The following is a 25777-nucleotide window of genomic DNA, read 5'->3' as shown; positions in this document are numbered from 1 at the left end:
GTATTGCCAGAGACACATCGAGCTTAATTATAGCTCCGCGGCATTGCGTAAGAATTCTTCCTTCGCGATAGAGGCCAAACAAGAAAGTAAAAAACAAAAGACAAAAGGATTTGTTCGTCTCGCTCGCAATCAGACAGACCGGATGATGGATCATGCGCCTTGTGCGCCCTTGGGCTTGGGCTAAGACGAAGGTAGAAGCTTCAATTTCTTAACGTAATACTAGATGTTACTTGTGAAATTATTGCCGATACTTTTTTAAAGGGATTATTCATTTCTCAACAACGTATTAGTTTTTCAGTAATTTATCGTCATTGTTAGCTGCATAAGACGTTCCTTTAAAGCTTCTTAATGAGATAATCGATTTAAGTCGACTTCTTTCACAAGCGCCGCTTATGATACTTATTATTTATTTATCCTTGTTCGATATCGTCCAATATCGTTTTGAGAAGTTCCATGATCGAAGCAATAAATATTAGCGAACCAAAACCATGGAAATAACAATTATCACCTATCACACATAAGCTGTACAATCCATATAATTAACGCTAACGCTACAGTCTGTTGGCAAGCATTTAGTTCATTGCAAACGGGCAGATTAGAAGCTTGTTACGTCCGAATCGAGGATCAAAACTGTCCAACTAAACAAACGGAATAATTAAGCGAAATGTATTTCAAGCGTGTAGTTATTTCAACTATTACGCACAATGTACTACGTTCGTGCAATTCGTAATTGCTGCCGTTAGCGTCAGACCTTGATATAGTTTACCGTGTTCCGATGAATGTTTCAACGAAAATCAGAGTCAAAAGCATGAAAAAGGTCACAGTATAGAGAGCTCGTGGGAAGATACCTGGCCAGCCGTACAATTTTAATAAGCACCGCGTATAACGAACCTAATATAATTATGGAGCGTTCATTACGGCATAATGAAACCATTAGAGTTCGTTTATCAGGTTCGTCATCTTTGCAACTGGAGCTCCTACTTCTAAAGATTTCTCTCCAAGCGAAGACCCTACCCTCTCTTTTCATTCTTGTCGTTTATAGTATTCAAACGAGAAATTTATAATATTTATAAAAAGAAAAAAAAACATAAGCTTAAACAAGTATTTCGTCGATTATGTGTTACTTAATTCGTTATATCGTTAACACTTTCGACAAATCATAAAAAATTTCCAATAACGTATTGTTCCGAAACGTTTTTGCCTATAATTTAAGTCAATATAATCTTACGTGTTATTTCAACAGGATATTATCTCTCTATCTAATAATCGCGCCTTTATGATTTAAATTTCCCGCGTTGTGAATTCTGGTACTATGTAGTATCCAATAGATGGCAAATTCCTTTTGTATTTCTCGCGAGTAAAAAGTGAACCGTGCAAGCTCAAGAGCCAGTGAGACGCATCGGTAAATCGTGCCTTAAACTAATGAGTAAGGAAAATATAGAGCTTTGGTAACGCTTAGCTATGCTAATTATTAAGCGACCATATTTTTGAAGGGGTAAAGGTCGTCCCAAGGCAGTGCGAACTACTTTTTCGTGCAGCCTGGTGAAGCGATCTACCTCGTGGATAAAGTTTAAACATAAAGAAAAGGTAAAAAAGGAATGAAAAACACAAAAAAGGATTCGATTCCACTCGTGCTGTTAAAGACCAGAGCAGATTTTTACTATCAATGCGTTTGAATTCGTGCCTCGTACAAAAAAAATACGAGAATTCGTAACGAAACATTATCTTTCTAAATTTTACACGATCGTGTTACTCGTATATGCATTTTATAAAACAAAGAAAACTACCGCTCGACTCGAATCTATCGATCGAATGAAATAAGCTTTTGAAATATGTGACTGAAACAAAATTTCAAGTTATCGAGGTTCAAAGGCATATAAGAGAGATTGACATATTTGACGATCGACAATACTTATAGGACGCATAGAAGAGCAGCTGGAGTTCTTACAGAACTTCTCCGTCGACTCTATCGAAATGTTAATTTCAAGTTATCGTTCCGAAAAAAAGCCCAGACAGCTGGCTGCGAAATTAAATACCGCTATCACTGGTTTCACACACCTCTACGATGCCAGAACGCAAATCCGTTGAAACGAGGTTACCGTAGAATAGCGAAAATGCAACTGCAGCACCCGCCGGTGCAATCTATCTAGTCGTAGTTTGCCACTCCGCCAGAATCTGCGTGGCCCCCATGTACAGACTCTTTCATATACATTATGCATGTATATTCATACGGGAGTTGACAGAGCGGGTGCAAAGAGCGAGCTTAGAAGGGTATTTCGGGATCACTGATTGGTCGGGATCGGACTCTTCTTGTTACATATGCGCGATAAAACGAAGAGATCTCGAGAACAGGAAGCTGACTGGACGTTTTACGAAAGCACGAGAAAACGAAGCTCTCTTTAGACCGAGTATGTACGAGTGACGACGGTGCGTAGCCGAGACAAATAATTTATCGGATAAAAATGGCACAGAATAGCGTTCTATAACTACAAACCAACTATCTACCTGCCATTAGCGCGTCAAAGCTTTAAAGGTTTAGCATCTAATATACACGTGTCCATATGTACATACGCGTATCCAGCAAAAAATGTGAAATAATTATCACAGGAATTTAGATTAATACGCGTAGAAAAATTACAGATATCTATTGCGGAATGGTTCGCGCTATGTCGATGCGAATATATTGACATATACAAAAAAGAATTGTTATTAGTATTATATAATCGTAATTAAAAAAGAGTATCGTTGCTGTTAAACGCCGCGATGTTTGTACGTCCTGTACGGACACACTGCTATGTACGTGTATGTACAAACGTGTACACGTATTTCACACAAAGTTAATCCGGTGTACGTCGTCTCGTAATATCGATAATTCTAGATCGATGCATTTCTCATAATGTACAAAAAATAACGTATTATTATAAAATCGATCATACACACGCGTTGTGTTACACTCGCGTTTTCAAGAAATTCTCAACAGAACGACGTCACTGAACGTCACGGAATCGAATGCGTTAAAACGTTATCGAATGCGCGAAAAATACTCCCGTTAGCGAGACTGCTCGACTAAAATCTCTTAAGAGCCGAAGCGAACCGCGCGATTATCTTGTTTTCGCTGCGAAGACGCCCAAGACCTCGCTGGTAATCTTCCGATTACTGGCCATCGGCAATCGCCCACGAAACGGAGCAATTAGGCTTGCCAATCCGGGGAGGAAGAAAGAGCGTTCGTGCAGGCATGCGAACGAAAGAATCGTACACGCGTGCCCGCGACGATTGGATAAGTGCATTCCTGTACGGCGTACGGTGTGTCCCTGTGAATAACGACCGAGGCACTTTCACATTATCGTATGAACGGTGCGCGCCTCCGTGTCCTTTAGGCTTAGGCGCGCATTTACACAATTACAACAGAAAATTCCATTACTTCGAAACACCCAGCGCCGACTTTACCGCCAATGCTTTTTAAATGTCGCGCGGATTGATAGATCCGGAAAACGATTCAATCTTGTAAGATAAGCTCTTTTTATTACAGCACACACGTTCACGTTACTTTTGATTTTTTGCTTTAACTGTAACTATTTACTTTTAGACGAATACGTAATCGTTCAAACTCATCGAATTATAAAATCGGAATTGTAACGCGGAATTTTGACGCAGAATCAGAAGCAACGAACGTATTAGGGTAAAATTTAGTCAGAAACAGCATGAAAATTTGAATCGTGTCGAATGGTATAAGAATACTCTCCTATATGTCGATGTTCCTATCGAGCTGCTAATCATAGTAGTTCTAATCGTACGAAGAAGCGGAGAACGAACGACGGTAGCGGCGAAATAACAACTGGTACGGCATCAACCGGTTAGCTTTTCATCCGTATCGGGACAGTGAAACAGGGACATGGTCCCCATGGTACACGACTGTCGCGTTCCGTGCCAGTCCCCATAGAGCTCCTGGCGTACACCAGAGTCTCGCACGTTTCTACGTGTCGAACGATAAACGAGTGGTTCTCGAAGCGTGGTTCAATTAGCTGCGTTACAATCAACTGCAGTTTGTCTGTCGGATATTTGTGCGTGTTTTATCGAGCATACTCTTTGGACAGAGCCGCGACAATAACGACACCGATGAACGTTAAATGGTCTTGCGATGTCCCGCGCCGAAATGGTAGTTTTTACCGACCGGGCAACGCGTAGCTGACGCGACAGAATATTTTTCGCTCGTAAATTTAGAGACAGAATTTAGCGACTACGACAAATATCGTACCGTTACTAGTCATTTATAAATATCATGTTTTCTTTCATCGAATTTCCATCGAATTCCTTTTAACCAAAAAGGAAAACGGGGGGGGGGGACGCAAAAAGCTGAAGCTACCAAGAGCCACGAGTTGAGCTGTATACTCCTTTGTGACGCAGAGTCCTGACACGCAAGACATCGAGATAAGTTTGGTGCTTGAACAACCGACCGTCAAAGCTTCTCTCCTTTGTCACTGGAATTGTCAGCCGCGGAAACGTAACCGCGTTCCCTCGGCATTCACCTTCTCTTCTCTTAGATTATCAACATTTGCCGCTACGAGGAGATGGCGAAAGGCACCGAAAGGATCGCCGACAAAACAGTCCGCTCGTGTAATTAAACGAGCTTGCGAACGATGGTTCGGGCAGAATCATTTTAGCACCTGCCGCATCGTGAATAGAAGTCGATACCCGAGGTTCGGCGAATCGATCTTCTACATACGCTTCGAACGTTGAAATTGTTTCCGGTGAACGAAACTTCTGCGTAACAGTCGCGGCCATCCCGCCTATGGAAAATTAGATTCGTTCACACGGAAACTAATCGTTACGCGCTTTTATCTAAATAAATATTATAAATCTAGAATGATATCGCGAAACGAGGAAGCAAACAACTCGAATTTAGTTTTTTATCCAAGCGAAATCTATTTTCTTTACCGGACATGAATCGCTTTCTTTCGTCGATCGCCACGAGCAAAATTTATTTTTCTCCGAGGACACGTTTTATAAACTTTCTCCGTTATTTACCATTCGAGAAGGCGGGCCCGCGTTTCACGACGTTCGATGACTGAAATCGAACGATTGCGTCAAATTCGAAGTGTTAGCCGTCTTAATCGGATACAAGCTTAAGCCGAACGACGGGACGGGTCGATAGATAGGTGCAACTGCGAACAGAAAGTGCCGGAAACACGCTCGCCATGCATGGCGCGTATTACAGATAAGGGACATGCATCAACGACCGCGTTCGTGCGTTACTTTACAAACCGTTAAAAGCGCCGTTCTACGATGTTCATGTTTCTGGAAAAGAAAAAAGAAAGGGAGCAAACTCGCCGATTCCTTTTGCCGCGCACAAATCGTCCTACAGGTTTTTAACTAAATCGTAGGTTTGAAGTCGGTGTCTCGATAAAACGACGTAGCAGTTACGCTGTGTTCGAACAATGTACTTGGAAATTGATCGAAAAACTTGAAGTGTTTCGTAAAAAAAGGAAAAACTGAATGGCGGTAAATGACAGGTAAAGTGTTTGGAGTACAATGTTATTTCTCTTGCAATCTTTCGCTTTCACTCGGAGTACCTGCGCACACTTGAACCATCGTCGTCCCCTAATCTCGTATTTACTTTTTCATAGATAGATTCGAGATAAGAGCGTCCGTCTCTTGCAGCTCGTTTATCGCTACAAAAGAGATCGTACAGGTACCTTACAGCGCTGCAAGGTCGTCCCAGGCGAGACAGTTAGGCACATCGTTACACAGTGTCAGAGAAAATACATCGTGGGTGTACAATGGGAATTTTAGCCTCGCCTTTATTCCACGAAAATTGGCTCGACGATAGAAAACTTCCGTACCGCTGATCCAAAAATTGAGGAAAACGAAGAAATCGAGAAGAAGAAAAGGATATACGTATTTCGACAAAGATGGTCGCGTTCGTAGTTTCGCGTACATCAAGGTACAGAGAGGCACATGGACACACGTCCATGGTATGCAACATTTTCCACGGCTGGATGGAAACAACGACGGTATCTCTTTGACGTATGCTCCCCTTCTTGCAAACTCGTCAAATGAAATTCCATTCTGGCGAGCATCATCCTGGTTAGAGACACATTCGCGAAAAGGACACGAGAGCCGAGTCTACGAGGCCATGGCAAAAGGTATCCTTTTCCTCTCTCGTTTCGCGAGAAATTTGTTCGTCCGCTCCGCAAAGCACGTTCTTACCTGAAAAGTTGCCAGACGTTGTTTACATTCTGTTATTGCCAGCCTTTTCTCTCGTTTCCTTCGTCCGAGTCGTTTAGCCAAATTTCTTCGTGGAGCTTACGTCGAGGGCAAGCTTTTCTAGAATCGCTTTCTCGCTTTATTTCAATGGATACTCGTTTTAAAGGCTGCAGCATGGCGCGTACAGCTCCTTACGTTTGTTACAGCTCGATTACATTTGTCTGGAAGAGAGTAGCTGTTCGTGGCAGTACTTTGAATTTTTCAATTAAATCGCACTAAGAAAGTAACCACGTTCTACGGTGGCTCGATGGTCGCAAGTTTTTCGGAGATCATCGAAATTATGTATAATTATCGATTATTTAAGATTCGATCTTCAGTTTTCTATTCGATTCGAATTTTCGATCAGTCATGAAATTGAACAATTATATCAATGCTACTAAACGATCCCATGCCTACGTAAAAATATTAAATCATCCTACAAGTAGGTAATGTATCTTTCGTTGATGTGTATATCGAATAAAAGTAAACGACTATACGTGCATGCGTTATTAGCGATTGTTTGAAATTAACTGTTTGTTAGAAAACCTCCTTACCTATGAGACGACGTTTTTCAATAAAATTGTAGCTCGTAGAAACGAAAAAAGAAATAAAAATGCGCAAAAGATAATATCGTTGCAACAATGGCACGATCGAACTAAGAATCGTCCGACTTGCGATCCCAAGCGAACCATTCAAATCGTCCGTTTCGTATTATTTTCCTACTATCCTAGAATCCATCGGATCGATCGCTCGAGATTTCAAGTTGCTATTTAAATTCCGATAGACCAACGACGCAGTGAGATGCCGGCGAAAGTGGCTCTCCTCGAGCAAAGAGAGAAGAGAGAAGAGAGAGAGACCCGAGTGCTTCTCGCATCCGTTCGCAGAAGCATTTAATTGCGAATTGCGAATTGCGAATTGCCGTCTAGGCCCTTAATGGACCGTCCACACCGTGAACAATGGTTAGAGAGGGAAAGAGAGGAGGGAACGTGAACAGGGACGCTCCTATTAACGGGAAAGAGAAGAAGACTTTGAACCGGTGTGTATTATAAGGACGAGGCGAAAGGGGATCGAGAGTGGCCTACGTCCTATCGTGAATCGACCAGTTACCCGCACCGAGTAAGAAACAATTGAACGCGAGTGCGACGCGACGAGTAACGAGCGAGAAATTGGACGGTACAATACGCCTCATTAATTGTCGTCAAGTTTCAATCCAGACTCGACTCGGATTATTTTGCACGAAAAACGCGATACAATCCCGGGCGAGATGTTCCCACGGAGAAATTTCATTTCGTGCCAGGGGAAACTATTTCCAATATCGTTCGACGATATTGAAGCAAAGTTAAGCAATTTTGCGTTCATCGTTCCACAGGATACACCCTTACAAATTATTCTACTCCGCTATATCCTATATCATTCTTTACGATTCTACCTATTTTCTAGATTAATCGAAATAACGCTATATCGTACAGGATATTAAAAGTCCAAAACTTGAAAGGGTCGTATTGTTCGCAAAGAAGAATAGAATATGCTTGATTTGATTACCGCGCGTTACCGTGCATTACCATCCCCTATGCTCGTCAACGCGTTCTAAAATTACAAATTTTTTTACATACATATTACATAAACGTATATCGGCGTAAAAGCGGCAGCTAAAAACGAAAAAACCACTTGTAATAATACGACCCTTTTCGTTCGATTTGATTTTCGTTCGTCACGATTCAAAATAATGCAGATACTAAATCAAAAAGATAGTTTTGCTAACGTTCGAAACTGAAAACGGTTTGGTATACAGATTTCTCCTATTCGAAGCTCTCTGAAAGCATTTAGGAATCGCGAGCGAACCCTGCGTTAACACGCATTGACAGCGAAATGTAATATCGACAACCAAACTATATGACCAGTCGAATAGAACATTCGGCTCCAAATTTATTTGCATCCAATGCTTGCCGATTTGACGATCGATTAAATGCCATAGAGAGCGCCAGCGATACGTACCCAGTCAACCAACGACAATTCGATTAAAGTTTAACGCTGTCGCGAATCATCTGTTACATACCGCAATTATCGCATAAATTTACAAATACTTTTCCCCATTCATCCGCGGTACCTGAAATTTCCCACTTCCTGCCAATGATGGCATGGCAGATATGAGATTCACTCGTATGTAAACAGCAAGAAGGAGCTTCGTACTGGAGATACATCGATTCGACGGATTGGGCAGAAATAATCGAGTTCCTCGATTTCGTACGTTCGATCATTCTTGTCAACCAAAACGAATAGCACAAGAATATTCCAATCTACATTAACGATGTAAGCTTCCTAATCGTAATTATTTTTCGCGCGTAAAAACTGTACAAACGGTTACTAGCGGAACAAAGACGAAATAACGACGACACGTTTATTTTTTTAGCGATGTTTCATTGTGCGATTCATACACACGCGTTAAAAATACCCTTTCTTTAATTTAATTTTCTTTCTTTAATTTTCTGTCCTAATTTCAATAAAAATAACTTCCCTTCGTCAAAATAATTATTTTACCTTGAACAAACAGTATATAAATGCATCGTAAGGTTAAACGCGGAATTGTCAGGTCATTAAGAAGAAACATGAAATATGTATGAGAAAACTTTCGAGATCGGTTACTTCGTTCTTTATTTAAATTATAAACCTTACAGCGTGTAATCTCAATCTGAATATTTATCGTTAAAGTCGAATTCTAATTGCCATCTCCGCCGCTTTAATTACCGAATTCTTTGAAGCTTCAGCTAAAATCACGTTATTTATTACAAAAATACACCTGTATATGTAAATACAAGCAAATTACGAGTAAAATGTGGAACGCAGCTTCGGCACAGAGTACAGAGGCCGAAATATTATATTACCCAGATACTACTATTATACGACGATAGCGGGAAAGAAAATATCTGAGCTTCGAACGGATTTCACCTTAATTAGGATTTCGTAACCAAGACGATTTATTACCCCGAATGGAACTTTTAAAACGCGTTTCACATATAGAAGGCATCGTAAGCGCGCGTATATCCATCTTGTCTCATCATCGCCGTAAAGTGTAAAATGAAGCGACGACGGTGCGTAATCGAGGAACGAAGCTTAATAAACGCTAACATGGACTGCGACGACGCAACGCGACGCGACGGCATAATTATGCTATAACTCGCAGTGACGAGGGAGTCCCCGGATTGGATAGACTTGCCAAGATATTCCAAGTTTCATTAGCCCCTAATCAAGCTTTCTCCCGCCATACTGCCTATACTTCTCCGCGCAACCCAATAACTTTGAATTGGAATCATGAATTTTACATTTTGGCGATACCTAACGAAGATAACGATCCCTGTCCCTTCTATTCTCTCACATTCGTTCGTTCATCGATGAATTTATCAATCGAGTTACGAGTATCCCTTGACAAGTATCTCTTTAAATTTCGCCGTGAACTTGACAACTTGCTGTATTTACTGGTATCAATGACTACCGTATAATAGCATTAATAAGTAGCAATTCGTTCTCGAAATCACGTTCATCGAAATCACGTTGGAGACAAACGATTCCCGAGGCAAAATCAAGAGCTACGAGATTTCGAAATCGAATCCGGTACGCCACGATAAAGTGAATTAATTCGCAAGTTCCTCGAATAGTCTTCGATATACAGGGCATCGCAGTCGTAACTAGAATATAGGATGTAGAATGCTCGTTTACCGAGTATCGTCGGTGTCGAAATTTAAAAGAACATTTCTCTTCCCGACTTACGAAACTTTCCCACTGGGAAATCGTAAATTGTCACGATCGACGAACCAGGCTAATAACCGCGCCCAGTCCCCAGTATCAACGATGAATTTGCATTTTACCGGGTGAAAGAACGATAAATTCTTACGGCAAAAGAAATTTGGATTTTTTCAAAGTAATTGCACGATCCGTGTAATTATTTAGAACTGTCATACAGCTTTGCACGATGCTGGAAAAGCGTGTTGCAGTCATTTTCACGGACATAAAAATTACGAGAGTTTTATGTTATTTGAGTCGCGCGAAATGCGAATTGCATTTCAACGCTCTGCGTGTCACTGGTTTAACGCTCGTTTGACCTTCCATGATGGAACTTTCAAGCAGAAATCGTCTCCGCGTTCCAATTTTTTAATTAAAACGTTATTTCGCATTACCGACGCTAATAACTGTTAATTAAACTATCCAAGTGAAAGTAACCATTTTCGCCGTTATCATACTATAAGCTATCGCAGTTGGTATAGTACGATTAAAATCTTTGTTCGAGCAAAACACGCCACGTTAATCGAAATAGGGTTCATAATATAGTGGTAAAAGTAACAATGGCACGTGTTTGTTCACAGGAACGAGAGTGCTGCGCTGACACTTCGTATTCCTGTGGACACACCCGCATGATAACAATACGCGTTCAAGTACAATGCCGTGAATCGCAAAGCTCCGTATATACTTTGTTCATACAAGAGCGTATACGTAATGTAGCCGGAAATCTGTATACGCTGTAACAAGGGGAAACGTATCGGTACGAAGGAGAAACAACTCAAATAACTAAATCACTCTCTATGTAACTTACTAAGCGGCTACGTCGCTTTAGACGTAACAGAGGCGAGCGTAACTTTTCCTTCGACGGAATCTTCCAAATTACTTAATGAATATTTCCACAAAATATCTCAACTTCTTTATCTACGGGATTCGAGCGGGCCAAGTTTCAAGTTTTTCTTCCTAAAATTTCCCTTCGTAATTTAAAATCGAAAACACGAAACTACGTTTCGATGCATCGGTTCGGAACGAGATAAAAATTTTATTCGGACGTTGATTAACCGTCGTACGGAAATGTGTGCACGAACACGCGGGAAATAGACACGATTACGAATGGTTCGCGAAGAGAACAGCATCTTTTGTTCCCTCTGTTTTATGGCATTCGAAGAAAGAACATAATTAAGCGATCACGTTTAACGACATTGTCCGTTTTGCGGAAGGCAACTGTTCGTCGGCAAAAAATGTCACTGCACTCCGAAGCAATTCGAAGAACAAACGTTGATCTCAAGAGACTCGTAGGCAGAAAAAGTCGCGTCTTAAGAAAGACGCGAAACCGGAATTCCGCCGGTTTCACGATTTGACATGTTAATGAGAGTTAAGCGAGGCAAAGAAACTCGGAATTGCACTCCATAATGCATAGTCCGATCGCCTAGTAACACACGATCGTGAGAAGTTGTCTGACGATGATATTCAAAGCAAATTCAACAAGAATGGATAAATTCAAGCAGGTAATACGAGCCGTAAGAAAAAATCGAGTACTAGTACGTCGTTGATTAATTAATTGCCGTTTATTCCGGCATTGTTCGCGTTTTATCGGATTTATGATTTTATCCGTTCTTGCTTAATACTCTGTTAGCGACAGAAAGATAAAAAATCGTTCGATTTGCACACAATGGCCTATTCTTGTCGAATTTCTCGGAAGCTTGTAAAAAGCAAACTGCCAACGATGATAGAAGCGTAATGTTTTAATAAGAGGATATGTATCTTTCGACGGATATCTTTGTTTCTCTACGTAGATGAACCGCGAGACGACTTGGTCGTTAATTGCTTGCACAGCAATTATCGAAGATTCAACACGATAATACCGGGTCTTACGAAGGATTAAGTCAATGCACCACCGAACGATCCAGACGGCTCTCGTCCCTAAGGTAAATCTAGATTACGATTACTCTATCGTCGACGATCCTTGAAATAACCGCTATATTATACGTTACATTCAACGACAAAACGCACGCTGTCCCCTATATATCTATGGTCTATCGGTTAAACACGATCGACAGAGTTGCAAACGATGCTACTTTATATTTATTCCTTTATGGGATTTCGCATATAATAACGTGAATATTAGATTATACGCAACACGTGAATATTATACGCAAAGTGGATATTATCAATGGGCACTGTATAGGTAGACGAAAGTAACAAATATGTAAAGCTTATCGGACAGCTTGCCAAAGCAAATTCTACGACAGACTAATCGCCAGGCAGAAGGATCGCGTCTTAATCCGCTGGTTGGTAACGCTGACCTGTTAACGCGTCGATTAATTGCACGCCAAACTACTATACGGGCGTGCCCAGCTAACCGTAGGGTGTGGTAAAGTCAGGAAAGATAGTTACACTCGTAAGAGCCGTTATTTTCGCAGTCGCGACAATTTTACATCGAAACTTCATTTCCAATTATTTTTGCACGTTATAAAATCCACGTGTTCCTACGATTCAGGAGCCATTACACGATACACCGCTACGAAGACGATACGTACGAAACGAAAACGAAAGAATTATTCGTTTTATACTTCTTATTCTTTACTATACGCGAACTAAGAAAAGAGATACGAAATTTGATTTACTTTACCGTTATATTTACTTGCTAAATTATTAGTGACAATAAGGATGCACCGCGTGGACGTCGCATTCCACTTTTGACGATATCGTATTCGTTTGAAAGAACGCAAACACGACGCCAGCTTGTCGTTCAAATTTGCGTTCCTTCCTTTGCGACTCGTGTGTAACGTGCCTAAGGTGTTAAGGTCCGCATAGGCGCGGGGTAACTTCGCGAACCGGACATACGCGTAAAGAAAAGAAACGAATTTATTAAACCCGACGTTGCAACCCTGAAACGTTCAGTGAAAAATAATTTACAACGCAGAAGCTGAGAAAAACGATAGATAATTCGATAAGATAATGCTCCATCGACTCGAACTATCGGGATCTCTTTACGACCAGGCTGCGAAAAGGATAAGAATTACGCAAAGAGTACCATCTTCGGAACACCATGGATCGTAAATATTTGACAGGATAATAGAGAAACACGTGGGCGTGCACGTAGATGCGTTTACAGTCTTTCACAGTTATCGTACATCATCGGGTAATTTATTTCTCACCGGTTACGCGCGCAACCAATAAATCCTCACGAATATATTTCGTTCTGAAGATATTGGCCACGATGAATCCAAGGGACCTACTCAGATAAATAATAATAATATAACTATTCCGCGGTTAAAAGCGAAGCGGTAAATTTCGACCAATTACTTCCTCTTAATCTCTTTCTCTTCCTCTTAATCTCCGTGATTATTTGTTACGTTCGCTCGAGTTTTTCAGTTTTCTACTTAACGTCGCGTGGACGAGATGTTTACGTCGATGAAAACTTGCGTGATTGGTAAATGAGAAACGGCAGAAATAAACGGAATACGTAATATCGTAACAGTCCGGTTTACTCTCTTTCCTAATAAAGTAATGATATGCTTATGATAATATCAATTGTAACCTGCGCAATCGAAAAGCGACGATAAACGTAGAAAGTTTGTTCGAAATATAATGTGTTACGACTTCTCAACAGTTTAGCCATCGTTTTTTCCCGTCGTATTTATTCTGTCCTATCCTGATTATTATTTATCCTTGCATGCTAGCAAACTACAAATATTTCTTCTTTTATTCAAAGCAAAGAATCGTCTCGATCGTGTCTGATGAGGTGAATCGTAGAAAATCAAATATTTAAATAGATGGTTGCTTTATACTTGGCATCGCAAATTTACACGTAACGGAAACTTTAGCTTACCATCAATTGGCAAATGCGACGATTGGTAAACGTTACAATGTTCGGAACCATCGTACCTGAAAAAGGCATGCGATACAAGAGTAAGAGATCCTGCTCACGTTCCAGCAAGAGAAACGATTTCTACAAAGCCTATTCGTATCGTGAGAATATACTTCAAATTATCGCCCGTGCGCCATGAAAGGTGCTTGCCCCGTCAGATTTAACCGGTACGTCAATCAATAGAGTCTTACAAAACCCTGGCTGAAACTGTATCCTTAAACGGTAGAAAACGATGTTCCCGAGATTTACGATCGATACGATACGAGAGAAGAACGATGCATAGGTTCGTTGGCGAACGTAATGATCCATGCTCGCGTTCACGAAGCTGCGTAACATCGATACACGTATTTATTGGCCCACGATCGCAATGCGAGATTAACACTGCGATAAATTGTCAGTAGGAATAGAAGCAATCGCGATTTATCGCTGACGGAAGCGAAAATGGGCGACACGGGTGTCTTACGTTGACCGACTGTGACGTCGATTTATTCCTTTGAATCTGACGAATGAAACGATGAAAACAGGCGACTGTACGATATGCGAAACGGATTGAAGGGGGGGGGGGGGGGAATGGGCAAATTAGCAAATTACATGCCGAGCAAAATATCCTAATTATAAGTGTTGGAGTAATTTAAATACAATAACGCAATAACGATAATAATCGGCTCGCTTGCCTCGTTGAAACTTTGAATACCGGTAGATTTCGTCATCCCGTTCGTGAAAAAAGCCCTATCACACAGTTGAATATATTTAATGCCTTCGAGATACTCGTGATTAAAGTTTCGATATTAAAATACAAGGCGACGTGGCGAAACAGCTACGATCGTAGCGCGTTAAATAACGATCAAATATTAGGTTACAAATTGAATAAAAAATAAATTTAACGTGCCAACGAATGATAATCAGAAAATAAGAATATTTAATGCCACTGTAAAAGAGGGGGAAGGGAAAGCAACTAAGAAAAGTAAAAGAGAGTAAACGAAGCGTTTCTCGGAAATACCGGAGAATCGCGTGCATGAGAAACGAATCTAGTCGATGTTGCATGGATAAAAGGAAATCGCAAGGAGTAGGCATAACGAAGGCAAACGGAATCGAGGAGAACAGGTAGCGGAAATACGATAGTTGAATCGACGCGTAACAGACGACAGTACGATTCTTAACAAATTCTACCTACGAACCAAAGGGCAATTTCTACCGTGATATTGTTACAAGACCAACCGGCAGAGAACCGGTGTACATGCGATTATTATGCTGCACATTATGCCGGAACTGGTATTATTTTTTCATCCCGTCTCAAGGAAAGCCTTGCCGGGAGTGTGGGATCAACATGACCTGATGCGCGTACATCATATCACGATGTCTAATCTTCGGTCGGTACGGCGATACGATGTATCATTCGCTCAAGTTCAGACAAGCTTAATTAATTAATTATATGATTCCGTAAGAGAATAAACCGCGGCTCTTTTACCATATCTCATTAGCAAGTGCAAGAAATGTGATTTAGTACGGAACTAGAATTTCATCAAGAATAGCTATAATTAGGCAGATACATTTTTCGAAAATTTGAGAAAACAACTCCCTTCCCTCCTCTCTTTTTTTTCTTTTTTTTTTTTTTTTTTGACACCGAAGACGAAAACGACGATTCTTACGGACTTGTTAGCGGTGGCACACTATCGATCGCTTGATTCGCTACAGTAAATATTGTAATCGGTATTTTAGTCTCGCTACTTTCACCATCGCTTCCACTGATACTCGTAAAACGGTAAAACCATACTCTCGCTGCATCTTGCGCTACGTTATTTTACAAAACAGAACGAAATACGTATACATATATGAAAATAAAAATATCAAATAGCAGGGTGTCATTTTCTCGTTTTGCTTGATTCGTCGATTCATTCGTTTTCGTATCCCTTTGATCGTTTTCGATATTTGATTTTCGATATTTTTACGTTGTTCAAAATACCCACGGCCCACGGTAAATGCGGCGATACCTTGTATCGGATGAAAAAGGAAAAAGCTGAAACTTCGTACCATGTCGATTCGATAATTCACCTGGTACCGTTAACATCGACAGTAAATACAGACGTATTATTACGTATACACAAACCGAGATAGGAGTAGCGTGTGTGTATTAAATTCGTTGCCGTTTGCTCGCCAATTAACGATTGCCATCCTACCAGGATATACGCGAGTCTCTGCCGTAATTTCAATTACGCAGGGCGTCGCTTGTTTGATGGCTTTTTGCAGCACAGAGAAGCTATCCAGAGAAAGATTAAACAATTGTGCCCGAACCCTAGCCTACAGTGAGACTATTTTAATTGATCGAACGAAAATACTTTGTGGAATGTAGATGCACTTTTTGAAATGACGTTATACGATAGACTTTGTTTTTGATCAAACGAATGTCATAGCGTACACCTAAGTATATTTGATAGGATAAATTATCATATCATTAAATGGTCGGTTTGTAAATTTATACGTTGCGTTATTAATCGAGGATACATTCGAAAAATGGCAGCGAAAGTACAATGACCGATACGAACCTCAAACGCCGATTTTAATCGTTTTCATGGCCGATCTAAAAGTCGGCGGACAAATCCGAGTCTGTTTAAAAAAATTGAAAAAGCAGACGAACAAATTTGTAACCTACAAATGAGCAAATTAAACGTGTACAATATATAGTAAATCTCTAAATGATACCAACTAATGGTACGTTAATACATTTTATGGTACATTTTATAATATCCATTTACTTTTCCCTTTCGTCGCTTTATGAATCAACGAAAAATAATTTGGATTAAAGTTGCAAGATTCAGTGACTTTATCTAGACTGGCTATAATTAAAAGAGATCGCTATAAATTTTTACACAGGGTTCGCGTTGCAAGCAAAATTATGCCACGTTTATTTAATTAACCCAGGAGAAAAGCTTTAATAAAGACAATCAGCATATCTAATAGCATGCATCTAATAGCGTTAGTCTAGATGTGTGAAAGGTGTAGGACGATAGCCATGTTGTCAGGATTAAACAAAGGTAATACGGGACGTCGAAGCAAGCCAAATTACACAGGTAGCTCCCTTTGGGAGCCGCATTAGGACGAAGGGTAGCGGATTTTCCAACAAACAAGCTATCACATCATATAGCTGGTATAGCTGATACGTATCCGCGATGCTTTCCACAGAAACGTTCGATTCTCCTAACTACGGTACAACGTTCGATTTAACATACACGATACACGCTTGCAGATTCGTTTTGACATTCCTGTGCGCTGCTCTTATTTCGAATTGGACGCGTACGAAAATTATTTTCCCATACATACACAGACACGATCCACTCCATCTTTTTCGTCGAATTAGCGAGTGGAACGTGCGAAAAACTTGATCGAAAAGCTGAAAATTTCTTATTACGATGTTGAATTTGCTTAAGATTTAAAAACAAACAAGGAATACCGAATCGGATCTGCGTTAACCCTTGGAATATCTGATCAAGTTGAAGAAAAAAAATCACCGTTTCTCTCGCTATGCGTTAAATAAAACGTTAAAGCATCGACGATACTGTAGAAAAAACCACTCTTCGTTCTAGCCATTGTCTCTACACTCAGCCCGACTCCTGCCTTCTGTATCAACCATAAAGCAACCTTAAAATTTGTCAAAGCTCCGTGTATATCACAGACTGACAATCGATCGAGTTTAAAATGTCTCTTAAACGTTTGTTAAAGAGAGGTAAACTCTCGCTATAAACTCGAACATTTGTGCGATAAATCACCTCGTAGTCTGATCATAAATATAATAGTTGTAACGAATAGACTGTGTACTCGAACGACATACAAGGAGCAGAATGTTTTATATCGTCATCGTCAACGACGACCGATTCTGCAGTGCCAACAATTAAGGCACAGTGCTACGATAATTTATCGGCAATAAATTTTTCCATAATTCGAGGCAACAGGGCTGCAGCATAATTGGGTCGTAACGTAAGTACAGCCTGTCCCGTAGCACTGCTGCGCCTTCTCCGTTTGGTAATATTCTTTCAAGCAGCTCCCTCGTTTGCGATAAATCAAATCGCAGGATAAAAAAATACCGATGAAATTCATAATACGATTGTACGAAACACATGAACTCTCGGAAAAATGAAGTTTTACGTTACGTTCGATCGGCCGATCGCGATTTAACTGCACGATGAAATTGGTGCTTTCCATCGGCGAGTGAAGAGTCGTTGAAAATTGCGACGGCCTAGTTTTTGCTCGTTATAACTTCTTGTAGAGTAACGTCGAAAAAAAAGCTCGATTTCCTGGAACCCTACCCTATCCTAAGACTTACCGCATACGGATCTTGTATTTTTTCGTTAAATTATACATTTTCACGATTATTCTCTTACTGCCTTTCATAATCAAACCGTTCGTAAGACAAACTTGGCCCATCCAATCCTGCAAGGATTTTATTCATTGCCACGCTACAAGCGGCCACGTGCAGTTGACTGCGGCACCATCTTCGCCTATTTTCGCAAACAAAGGAACATCGTTTCCGAGTAGTTAAACGTCGGTGCCTAACGCTAGTTACAAAAGAGAATGTATATCTGGTCAAGAAACATTTCGGCTTGTATCTCTTCCATTTCTCTGAAAGATATCGAAACAGAATTGCAGCTATCTAAATGGATTTCACGCCATTTTCCACCGATCCTTCGACATAGTGACAGCTATGCGTCATTCGCGGTTTACACGTACGGCCACCATGTATACGTATGTATGTGCTCACATGTCGTGCAACGTTCGAAGCACGTGTATACACGAGCGATTGCACGTGGTTAAATTAACATTTGACGGACAATCTATCGCACAGTAACGGACACGCGAGTAAGGGAGCATCTAGGACACGATCTTTCTCCCACAGAGAAAATCTAAAAACACGTTTACACCTAAACTGATATCGACAGCCATATAAGAGATATAATATACTCGGACTTACAGATTATCGCTTATTGCGTCTCTTTTACATACACATATATATTTATGTATATTGTATATTACAATAAGATTTAACAGACGAGAATCGAACGTCTCGAAAGGAAACGCGTATCAATGACGATAAATAAATGGCGAATAAAATGAAACAAGCGATTCAACTTTCAACTCCAATCAACAAGTATCGATAATTATCCCACAGCTGTCGAAGTATAACCGAAATGCCAGACTCGTTTAAAACGCGAATCGAGATCCTCGAGGACTCGAAGAAACTTAAAATCTTATTGTATTCGCTATGCGTAAATTTTGCCTTGTAGCGCGAAGATCGATATGCAAATGTACGAGGATGTTCATGTACCGGAGCACTGGCACTTCGGTTTCACTTTAGCATGACTCACGATCACGTTACTTTATTTTATACGGACTCGCGATGAGTCATGTGTAATAGTCTTTGACCAAAATTTATGTTATTTCGACTTCATTTTAATATGATAAAAAAGATGATCACCGACGTTTATGTATCTTATTTTTCGCTGTAACAGCTGAATAAATAAAGTTGCGAGTGAACAGTTATACGATAAAAGAGAGAATATATTGTAAAAAGAATGTGAAAAATTTGCAACCATCGGACGACCAGAATTTTATGATTAGTAGATAATCACCTATGTTTAAGAATGTTGCGTACATGCTAAATCGAGTCGTAAAAACTCGAAGAATATGTACTTTGACGGATACATGCACGTATCGTGAAACGTACGTTACTACGAGATATTAATGTAGTAACTTGTGGATTCTTAGAGTAAGTGATAAGTGATGATGGTAGAGTTTAAAGTTTGATGTATTTTAATGAGTGATATTCGATAACAAAGGACAGACTACGATATCTTCGCACGCCGACTCACACTCCGTGTCCGCTCAGCTCGTACTCTGCTTCTCGACTAACACTCTCTGGCCGATTTAGCACTCTATTGTCTATTGCTGGGCCCACCGCACACGTGTTCTACAGTAGCCAGGGTCACGTAGGTCTTTTCGGCTATTTACCTATTTACCTGAAGGACCCGGTAATGCATTGATGGAGCCGACAGCGCCTCGGCTCTCGCGACATCGTCTGTAGTTAGCTGGACGTTCCTTGGGCCCTTCTCCCCGATACTACATTAACAATACACAAACTTTTCAGTCCATTTATTATCTCGTGACTTTCTTCTTAGCGACGATCGACTACGTTTTCGAGTAAAAATTAAATAAGTAAAATTAAATAAGATAACGATAAGAAAGCACAAGCAGCGTTTCACCTCCGACGTTCAATTTCGACGCAAAGGCTATTCGTGACTTTGCAACGAGACGAGAAGGCACCGTGCACCATTTCCCCTCGTGACATCATCGAATTTGTAATTACCTTAATGAAAACAAGCCAAACATGCGCGAAGCATCGAACGAGACGTTGGCGAAATTTCATACCGTCCGGCTTGCGGGCCATCGCACCTGGCAGCCCTGCGTGCAGCTATTAAACATAGGCACATACACATCGGTCGTATAGTTAACCATAGCGCGCGAATAAGTTTCGAGCAATTTCGGTCCGTGTCGAACACGAAACGTTCGATTAATTTCTTGTCGTCGTTCCTCGCGTATCTGTAGTACGTGCTGTATCTGTAGTACCCGGCTCGTTAATTAACTTCAACGTCCGCCCCCTACCCACCATTACCTAGTCGTCTATCAGGATGCAAAGTATCTATTAGCCAGACCTATCCTTTGCCTTCGTTGGGTAATAAACTCGGATAATTATCGCCATTACGGTGTACGCGTGCACCTCCGTTCGGAGTTGAGGACGCCGCGCCGCGCCGCGTCGGTACCTGCTTCAAGAACGGTGTTCGAAAAACGCTTCAACATGCTCGAGACGTCGCGATCGCGACGCACGTGCGTTGAAAATGCACCAAACCTGACCAATTATCGGATTTTGTCGTTGTCTTGTCCAACCACGGCCGATCATCTTTATCCGCCGTATATAACACCCCGCCTGCCGATACGCTTCGTCTCCCTTAATGATTTTTTGTGTACAGACGGCGCGAGTCCTGGTAATTGAAGCGGCGCGAACAATTCCATAGACAACAAATTACTGATCGCCAGGTGATTAGAATCGCGTGGAAACTGACAAAACGATCTTACGCCTTGCTTTTAACCCATTAATACTAGATGTGTAAATTGCAACGGAGTAAACACGACTCTCTTTTTCGCTTTTCCCCGTTTTTTGCCGATTATTTATTCGGACAATCTAGACAGAGGTACGTATTAGCTGTTTCAACTTCGATTATAAGCTTTCTTTTTTAAACGTAAATTATGAAAATGGAAAAGTAGTAGTAAACGTCGTCGTCGTCGTTGCTTGAGAATTCCTGGAAATTTCAGTCTGACTGAAAAAATACTTTAGATACACAGCTATTCTAAAAAGCAGAATCATTCCGGAAGAAACGTAATCGATCGCAAACGATTTTAACCCGGCTATAACTTGATTTCATCTGGAGCGCATGTGCGCGTTAAGTGTCCTCTTGATTTTTAAACGAGGCAAATGCTCTCTACGTGACCGATTATTGCATCGCCTTGCCTAGCGGGTTACCTTCAAGCGTTCCATGTTTATCCGGACGCTCATGCTCTCTCGTCGCAATTTCTTCTATCCGTCTATCCGTCTATCCGTCTATCCGTCTATTACAGTATCTAACTGGTTTCCTTGAGAACCGACTGACGAGCGTGGCGATAGATGAAAAGAGCGGCGAGTGTCGTTAAACGACTCGGAAAAGCAAACCTCGAGACGATCAGTGCGAAGCTTAACGAGATCTTGATACTTTGCACAGTCTGTTCACGTCGCAAAGAATCCTGTTGCCGAATTACCACACCTTGTCCGATCTTTTCACGTAAGCAAACTGCGCGCACGCGTCTTTCTGCTCTATATTCGTTCGCACCAAACGATTCACGATTCGGCATAAATATATGCCGTGATGCGAATGTGAATGATATCCATGCACGAGTGAAACCAGCCTGGTAAATATCGTTTGACAGGGACCAGCTCTTACTACGACTCCTACTACATATCTCGACGTGACGGTTCCTCGATTTGCACAAGATGCCGTCGTAAATCATCGACGAATGGTTTGGCCCGAGCGTAACGCGCGCGTGCTTCCTCGTAAACGACGCGTAATACCGGAAACGCTAACAAATTATTCGTCGTAGCTGTCTTTGACACTGGTACAAATTGACCGTACGAAACTGTATCACAAATCGGACGAAAAGCCTGTCTATTTAATTGTACGTATATCTGCATTCTCGTACTTGAAAAATATCGTTCTCCTCGTTATTTTCACAAATTGAAAATTATTACCGTAAGAATTGCTTCATTCTTAGATAAACCGCATAATTAATAGAGTTCTCATTCTCCGTTGAAACAGAACACCTAGCTAATCTCTCTTTCGTCCTTTCGAGAAACACGGTAAACAACAGTTTTTAGCAAATGGAATTTTTCTCCCAATTTCTATCAAAGATTCCACCTGGCCGGAAGACGAAACCGGACAGATTGCAAAACGCTAGAACATCGCCATTACCGATAACCTCGATACAGCAAAGATTTTCGAAGATTATGCGCGTGTATTCGTGTACGTTGTAGCTAGATTTTCTTTCTAGTTGAAAAATCGAACGGTGTTTTACAATGTAGCGAATTTACATCGCAGTTAGAATCTGCATCTGTTCCAAAGATCTGCTGCAAAGATCCAGCGGTAAAAGTTGATTCTTGTTCCTATTCGCACAATTTTTTCAAGCAAACTTACAAACTGTACAAGATAAGAAGAGTTATTTAAATCGCGAACAAATCTTGCCACTATCGGCAATGCGTTGGTATTAACGGCGTAATGTAAAAAACAATGGCAATAAAAGCAGTCTCGTAATTAATAGAACGATCCGATTCTTGAAACGTTTGCGGTAGGAAACTATTTTGAAACGTCTACAAATTCGTAACAAAACTCCTCCCTTCGATCCTATTATCCATTCGTTTTCTTTATTATAAGCAGAGGCAGCTCTTCCAAGTTTACGATAACAAAAGCCTGTTTCCTTTCACATTTCCATTGGTTGCCGGCTCGTACCGTATATCGCGAACCTTTATGGCCGGCCTGGACATCGTACGCGAGTACGTATCGTGAAATTAAGAAAACTGAAGGCCGTGTTCGCATTCGAGCCGAGAACGGATTGAGTAAACACATTAAACAATTTCAAGGAGGTAAAGGATAAGTTAACCGCCTCGTTCGTCTCGGTTTGCCTTTGTCAAACTGCGGCGCGGCGCAGTCATTCGGAAATGAAGCCTTCGTAATTCTACGCAACTTCAAAATTACATACTCGTGTAACTAATATATTTTTGAAACCTTACGTTATCCAATTAACAATGTTCCATTACATCTTACCAATACCGATTTACCTTTCGATCGATTTATTAGATTCCTTCGATATACCGATAGACGCGCGTAAACTGTTTCAATAACAAGTTTTAATCGAAGCAAGAATCGTCCGAACCATATACATCTTTTTCGCAATTATGTAAGTTTGTCTATTTCAGTTTAAACTTATTCGATTTGCCTATAGTTAAATCTTAAATGCCGGGAAACTATTTGCAAAACGCGTTCGAACGAACGTCAAAGTCGAGTTAGCGCATCAGAATCTTTTATAATCGTAATCAGAAGCTGGTACCAATAGAGTTCATTGTACTCCGTCACCGACGCGACGTGACTTCCGTTTGTACCTTTGTAGATACGTCAGAAGCCACGTTGGTGAAATGACAGAGGAAGGAAATAACAGAGGAACTTGGAGATAACGTCAGAAATTTCCAAAGTCGAACCATTGTCGTATCGTCTCATCGAAAATCTCCTTTTCCTTTCGATTTGCCGCAACGACGCGACGCGACGCGACGCGACTTTAAACGACGCGATTATAAGTAACTTGCGGAACTGAAAAGAAATTGCTTGGAACGAATGCGAGTCCGATTAGTTATTTCCGATAGAGGCGATACAATCGTGAGAACAGATACGCGTAGCATCGCGCGAGACAGTGAGCGGACAGCGGAGGAGGGCAACAGCAAAGCTACCACCAGAAACCTTGGCGCTATTATTTCAAACAGAAAACCAATAAAACGCCTGCGATAGGAGATTTATCGAATCCAGAAACATCGGAATCGTATCTAACATAAACGCAATTGAAATACGGCTACGTGGCGCTCGAAACCAGAAGACAGCAGCGACTATCTTTAGATTTCTATATCAAACTGTCGGAAATTAGGTTTTTCGACGTTTGTTACGATCCACGTTAGCCGTATTGATCTCGATAGTTGATCTACGCGATGAATCGAGTAACGTAAATCGATCGAAATGTAATATCTACAATTTCGTAATGCCTTACCGAACGCAAACCTCAAAATACTTGCATTAGCAATTACGACATTACAAGATTTTACAAATTTTCAAGTGGAATTCATAATGCAATTTGTAGTAAACTGCTTAAAATTTACTTCGTAAATCTTATTTAACGAGTTTTTGTATAATGGAATAACTTCGAATGTATCTGCTAAATTGTTTACATTTTCGCAAGTTTATATATCGTTGAACGATAAGAATATTGAGCGAGCCAATGAACAGACACTGTCGACTTCAAACTATGCTCCGTAGTTTGTAAAATTCTCATCTAGGCGGTTCCATTCGATCGCGTTTGTTTGGTCAATTAAACCGGTATCGAACGAGTTTGACAGATCGATCGAGAAAGTCGTTCGAATCGGTCGATTTATCGTACACCTGCGCCTAACATTGATGTTGCAATTTCTATCTGTGTTATCACAATTGTGCCCCTACGATACGTAACCTATAGTGCGATCGATACGCCAAACAAACACAAAACGAACAGGCAACGACGAAATTCTAGGTAATTGATCGATACTACGATAAATCTGGGAAATTTAGTTGCATTCAACGCGACGACGCGTTAACTATAACGCGACTTGACACGAATATTCTTGATATAACCATTCTATCGTCAATCCCTTCCTTTTTAATCAAACATATAGTTTTCGAATTGGGAATTTTTAAGAACGAACAAGATTTCTAACCATGCAAGACTGACGTAAGAATTAGGTTAAAAATTATTTAACCTAATTATTTATTAATTAATTGCACGACAAAGAGACAACAACTATACAGATACAAAATACAAAATACGAAATAAAATACCATCTGTAGAGAAAATGTATGAAATTACAGGAGCGTGTCAATTTTTATGCGACGCGCCGCAATACACGCTGAAACACTCGTCAGTATCGTAACGTAAAATTAATCGAGCGCTCGTGTAACGTGAAAAGTAAACCAACCAATTGCAATATGCTCGCGCGTAACAATGCCCACCTATGCTTGCCGATGAATGCAAAACGCGATAATTCACGCAGCAATTTCGTTATCCTGTTAAATAATGTAATACGGTATCTGTGTCAGCGCGGGCCGATTTTTTCGTCACTCGAGCGATATCAACGTAACGCGTAGATATATCGGCGCGTTATAAAGCGACTGTTGCAAATGTCAGTGAAACGTTCATTTACGAAACCGGTACGCGGTCGCGTAAATACAAGTACATATTTTGTCATACGACCGATCAGGACTATCCAGTTTTCGCCTATACTTTTTCAATCGACGCGTTTATCACGCGTTTACGTATTTTCGTGGTCCGTTATGAAGATCGTTGCCTTTCGCGTCAGCCCGATCTCATCCGTATACGTGCAATTCACTCTTGCCAATTTTACACACAAATGAAAATCTCGTAAGCTCAACCAGGAAAATTGAAATTAATTTAAGATTTAGTTTGAAATGCACATCGGTAAAATAATACGAGTCTGTCGATACGAGTGACTCGTGGCAAACTGAT

At 40.8% G+C, this 25777-nt stretch overlaps 1 protein-coding gene and 1 non-coding gene across 5 annotated transcripts in view; one reads left to right on the top strand and one right to left on the bottom strand.

Moving 5' to 3' along the window:
• Positions 1 to 25777, bottom strand: part of LOC117205875 (probable Ras GTPase-activating protein) — a 253178-nt gene that overhangs the window by 224040 nt on the left and 3361 nt on the right. The gene's annotated exons all lie outside the window — the stretch shown is intronic.
• On the top strand, positions 1410 to 1559 carry LOC117206192. Its single transcript, XR_004487350.1, has one exon. It is a non-coding gene; the product is annotated as a U12 minor spliceosomal RNA (small nuclear RNA).

The sequence above is a fragment of the Bombus bifarius genome, unplaced genomic scaffold (genome assembly GCF_011952205.1).
Source record: "Bombus bifarius isolate JDL3187 unplaced genomic scaffold, Bbif_JDL3187 scf7180000007996, whole genome shotgun sequence".
NCBI lineage: Eukaryota > Metazoa > Arthropoda > Insecta > Hymenoptera > Apidae > Bombus > Bombus bifarius.
This window is presented reverse-complemented; position numbering and strand designations above follow the sequence as displayed.